Source organism: Bradysia coprophila, unplaced genomic scaffold (assembly GCF_014529535.1).
Source record: "Bradysia coprophila strain Holo2 unplaced genomic scaffold, BU_Bcop_v1 contig_583, whole genome shotgun sequence".
In the NCBI taxonomy this organism is placed as follows: Eukaryota; Metazoa; Arthropoda; class Insecta; order Diptera; family Sciaridae; genus Bradysia; species Bradysia coprophila.
Window position 1 is genome coordinate 1051236 of NW_023503823.1, and position 6000 is coordinate 1057235.

Sequence of the window (6000 nt, forward strand, 5' to 3'; positions counted from 1 at the left end):
TTTGTTTTCGAATTTCAATCTTTTACCCAAAATGATGAAGATTAGGCATTGTTTGTGAGCAGTTGCCAGTATAATGTGATCGCAGGGCATTATAGGCATCAGCTTTTATGTAAAGTATGGATGAAATACACCGAATCCTGAACTAAAGCGGCATGGGTCTTATTTTCGTAAATAACAATTCACGGCGACATGACTTCAATCGGACGATAATTTACGCACATACATCGCATTAATATCATACGAAACACACGGTGTCAGTGTAAATTTTCTTCTTCTTTTTTTGTTCTAAAATCCTTCAACCGATCTGACTGACAGGTCAGCATTTCAAAATCACAAACATTAACAAGATATTGCATTAAAATAACGATGCGTTGCGCTCTGGTATATAATATTCCTAAAGTTTTCTGAAATGAATCTGATTTCAGCACTATAAACCTGCTCCATCAAATAGTTTTCTTTATACACATTGAACATATGCAAATGTTAAAGAAGAAAAGAATAACCAGTTTCTTGTCGCCTAAGAGGTTGTTACACTGATCACCCATCTGAACAGTCACAATATTGTCTTTCGTACTTTTTATCATGCTGGTGAACATGAAGATTGTTATACTTAATCCAACCCACCACCTGCTTTCGTTCTGAAACGGAATGGAATGCTCGCTTTATGCACAATAGCATTTTCATGTAAAATACTTGTAGTTATGTGCATGCGATGAATCTGATTTATATATAAATATGATTTCATTGCTCTACTTCCGGTGAGATGAATGTATTCGATGTTCCATCGCTCAATGTAAACGTAAACAATAATTATCCATCTGTGAATTCCAATCATGCCAATTCACATAAACCCATACCGTTCCCATTTAATTCTATTATGCAACCGTATACCGCACGATCAAATGGAAAGTGTCGAATGTATTTAATATAAATCATTATTTTGAGTGGTTTTACTTCTATCCCCAAAAAAAGAACGAGGAAAAAGGTTGTACCCATCGACAGCGGAATCATATTTCATCATTCTATTTGCCACAAGAAAGCAAAAAAATGCGGTTAAGGCGTTAATGAGGATCCTCTTCATTTCTTTCTTTTGCTGCTGAAATTATATTTTGTTGAAAGATATACTAAGTAGCTACACGGTATGTCTGTACAGAAAATGATTTCTTCGTTTTCTTCTTCTTCTTTTTTTCTTTCATATTTTAACAATATTGTTCGTGTCACGTTATTCGATATACGGAGAGTGTTCTCATGTTTCAAAAAAAATTGAATTTATCACAGAAATTATTTCGAATTGGCGTTGAAAGGAGATTAGTCTTGTGATCTCTTATTACTCAAAAAGTTTTGTGTCACTTCTTGTTACATCTGTTGAACCATCCCGAATTGGATTCATAGTTTCGGCTGGAAGAAGTGTGAAAAACGGATATATATTCCATGGAAGAAAGTTTGTCATATGAATAATCGAGCGTTCATTTCCATTGAATTTGTTGAATTTCGGAAAGAGGAGGAACGAACATACTCGCTTTCCATTTACACCAAATGATATTTTCCGAATAATATACCACAATCGCTATAACAAATCATAATAAAATTTAGAATTCGAAAATTAAATTTTCACTTCAAATATTCCATTCCATTCACTAAAGTTTCACTGCGAACGCTCTGTCAGAATTGTTGTTTCGCAACTTTTCATTTGAAGATTTTAGTTTATTTTCATGCAAATCCAATCCATATGATATGCCACTTTTATTTCAACATTAACATTGGTTTACTCAGCCAGAAGCATGAACACAGCAGCAAGGATAGTGCAATATTTGTGTTATGAATTTTTATCCGATTATTGAACACCACAGTATGGTGAACGGTGATACGTAAGTTTATTTCATGTTTCTATTTTCAATGCGTTATGCAACTGATGCCACGATTGCATAACTGCATCGGAGGTGAAGTAATAGATTTCAACAATGTTGAACCAATTTAGCCTAGCATTCACAAGAACGAATGCCGAGCGTGGATTGCGCAATTTTACCGTAATAAATAAGAAGGTTAAACGACCTACGAAAATCTACCGATCATTTTCCACATTTGCAAAATTATAGTTATTGAGTATGACTCGGTAATTTATTGACTTTGCGCTAAAATTTACTGGAATTTTCCAGTCGTGTATTTAGTTTACCCTTTCAACAACAACAACAACGAAAATTCATTGAACAATTGTTCGTTATGAGTTAATCATAAAATTTGGTTTTGTACATTGGGAAATGCAGCGTCAAATTTGTGGTGTATTAGATGTGGAAGGACAGACGTATTGGAACGAAATTCGAGACAAACCAATCTGAGGCATCTGCAACCGTATTCGTTTGTGGCTCTGGTTCTTCTCTAATTGCGTACCTTTGTTTGTTCTGATTGTCTGCGGTCTGCCTTTATCTACCATTATCTGTATAGTTACCCACCCCTGTCCGCGATTATCTGCTCTAACTATCTGCCTTTATCTGTATAGTTACCCATACCCACCCTTATCTGCACTTATCTGATTTGGATAGTTACCCACTCCTATCTGAACCGTTGCTCAACTTTTATCTGCTCTTGATTTGTGTCGGTTCCGACTTACTGACCGTTGAGTCACCGGTGTTGACTCTTTTGTTTCGCTTGTCTGAATTTGTGTTTTCGTTTTGTGAGGAATTATTGAGGATAAAGTACGTTCGTTTTGTTTTTCGTTTTGTTTTTCTTTTAGTTTTCCACGCAATAACCGTAGAACGCATACGGTTTTAATGCTCTACACTCTACAACGTTCCTGACGATGGCCCCTGAAAGAGTTTGTTTTCACTCTATTTAATAATAAAATAGAGATGAACTGTCGAAACTAGCGGGCCGAAACGGTGTCTATAGAGAAGTTTCGATTAGGGATAGGTGGTTGGGAACGATGGAGAGATTCTAAAGGTTGGTGGTTTAAGGTTTGGTCAAATGATGACTGTAAGAGCAGTTACACCTCGGCTGGTGCACATGGGATGCGAGTCAAATTCATTTTCCTCTTCGAGTACATTTCTTTCGGTTGTATTACAGATAGAGAAAAGTGAAATTCGAAATCTTTTTCTGATTTAAGAGTTGTTTTTGTTTGTAATTGACTCCACAAGAATTTCGTAGCAAGGCATAGCAGCACATCTAAATGGATCAGGATCAACTGGAGACATTACTTATTTCGGTGAATTTTGAAGATTTATGAGACGTGGCTTTGGTATAGATCTGCATAGCAACGACAAAGCAAATGGCGTAGCTGAGCATAGCAATTGGCGTAGCTGAGCATAGCAATTGGGGTAGCTGAGAGGAGCAATCGGCATAGATGAGACGTGGCTTTGGTATAGATTTGCATTACAACGACATCATTTACGGTATCATTTACAGACCACAGCAACTCCCTAGTCAGAAAATATGTCGAATTACACTTTTCTCTATCTGTTTAACGATGTACATAAAAAATTCCAAATTAATTTGTATTCTTAATCAGCTGACGCTAAATTATAAAAACAATTCATTACCGAGACCGAGATACCATCTTACGCTTTTATTCTTTGATTATATTTTTTTCTCGAAAATATACCTTCATTCCGGAATCTATGGCCCAGCCGTAATACCAACGACATGGACCTCTTTCTTTGAATTTAATATAAATTAGATCAAGGTAACATTAACTTTCAATTATCTCCAGCAGCACAAAAAATACATTACATCAAATTCAAGATCAGAAACTGCTCTCTAAATATTACCGTGTCTTCGCCGAAAGAAGAGCTTAAAGACAGAAGACAAGGTCTTTTAAAATATAAATATCTTTAAAAGTCTTATTTTATTGCGCCATAAATTTTTAAGTGAGACACGTGTAAGTTGTCATTTAATTTCTTTTTTTTTTATTTGAAACCAAACTTTCTTCGGCGTTCTTCTTCATCGTCTATGTTTAGATTAAACTTGAAAGAGCATTACACCATCTTATAAAATGTAATCTGTTCTTAACATAAAATTCACATTAATTCTTTTCGTAAACAATATGGGTTAAGGATACACAGTTTTCGTAGAATAATTTAAATTTTTGTTTTTGTTTTTTTTTTTCCTCTCCTCAAATAAAATTCCATTTTTGTTTTCATATTCATTTCGTTTATGGATGTATTTAATCTCTTATAAAGTATTCACTGGTTTGGGGTATAATTAGAGAAATGTTTTATAAACAAAGAATTGTACCTGCTTCCAACTCTGACGACAACAGTTGTACAGATTTACTTGCTCGAATAATTTCCAAAATGTTACATGCATCTCATGTTCTCCATCATCATTCAACGAACAACATCGATTGTTACATTATGCAGAGATATGCTTGTGCTCTTGTCAGAAAAACATCAGATATTTAAGCAAAAAAGTTTGTTAGACTAATGTAAAACGTCCTTGAAATCTTTGCATAAAAGAAGGAATGTATGAAAAGGTCAATGAAGAATTACTATGACTAACTGTAACTATCGTCATCTGTTATCGACAACGATCAAAATAAGTAATGATTACTGGCGGTTTTCTTAGATAAACAGTAAAATTTAAGAAATTAAACAATTGAAGTAAAAGATTTTGTATCGGAAATATTTTTAACAATAGACGTACCAGATTTGTCCATTTGTTTAGTGAATGTAAAACTAAAAAAATCTGACATTCGAAAAGCGATTCTAAACGTCTTATGAAAGGTTTGGATGCGATAGTGGATGTTAGTGACATGGTTGTTAGTTGATGCCATTTAATTGCGTCGTATATGTCTCTGCCGTGTTAAAAATCCTTATACACAGTTAAATCTCAAAACACGTAAACTTCAGGTTCAACCAAGTATTTCAACCTGAGGTTCATCTATTACAATTGTAGCAACTTACAGATAGTCTTTTTACTGCAACAGAGAACATATTGTTGTTCCGATTTTTTAGCGACATAGCAGTTGAAATCGTCGAAATGCATCTCAGTAAATGTTCGACATCAATGTTATGCTTCGTGAAATTTGTTTAAGAACCGAATGTGTAACAAACAACATTTTGTTGAAATACGGAAAAGAAGCATTAATCTCATGCACAAATGAACAGCATGACTAATTTGAAGACATTAAAACGATGTCTTGTTTTCTAGGAAATGAGGTTGTGCAACGAAAGGTAAAACAACATTGTTTCAATATCCTTGCGAAGTAACGCATGAGGTGCCATATCTTGTAACGAATCACACACAAACATCGGAGACAAACACAATGTAAAGCATATAAATCGTACACAGCCTGAATTTATTCCGGACAATACACCTGAAACTTTCTTCGAATTAATTTATGAGATTTACACATTTACATCACCAAGTACATAGCCGAAGCCAATCATCCTAATTTAATTTAATGAATGAAAATGAATACATTGACTCACATTCAATTATCTTACAGGTCAGTGATATACACAACTGCTTTATTTGCTTAATGGAATGGTAAATGGTTGATGATATAATGCATGCTTATTGTTTATGTATATTCACGGATAATATTAATAATCGCTGTTAGTTAGTGATAAATGGATTGTCGGCTGCCGTGTATTATGTGTATGTGAGTTGATGTTTCATGAGTGGAATTGTAATTAGGAAAGGCTGCGAAGTAACATAAAATGGTTTCGAGTTGAAAATGTAAATTTTCCGTTATGCAAAAGCTTCCGAACGTATGAAATTCTTCGTGTGTGTTTCCATCAACTCTTTCCTCAGAAACACAGAAAATGTGTTTGCATTAAATCCCACGTCTATTCACTGCCAGGCTAAATTAGTCGATTTATTCACCGATCATCACACAAAACGAAGATAATAAATTCGTAACACTCGGTAAAATTTATTAGAATCATCTGCAAAATTCGTTTAGGCATTTAATTCAGGGCCCATTTACCGTTCACAAAATGTAAGATTAATTTAAGCTTCATCATAAATAGTAATAAAACCTATCAACGACATTGTGTGTTGTTA

At 34.4% G+C, this 6000-nt stretch overlaps 1 long non-coding RNA gene across 1 annotated transcript in view; it reads right to left on the reverse strand.

Annotated features, from left to right (window-relative positions):
* The window catches only part of LOC119083312, a 28192-nt gene extending 23078 nt beyond the window's left edge, over positions 1 to 5114 (reverse strand). Inside the window, exon 1 of the long non-coding RNA XR_005088839.1 lies at positions 5098 to 5114. This is a non-coding gene — a long non-coding RNA (uncharacterized LOC119083312). The remainder of the gene's footprint in view (positions 1 to 5097) is intronic.
* Positions 5115 to 6000: the final 886 nt, after the last annotated feature.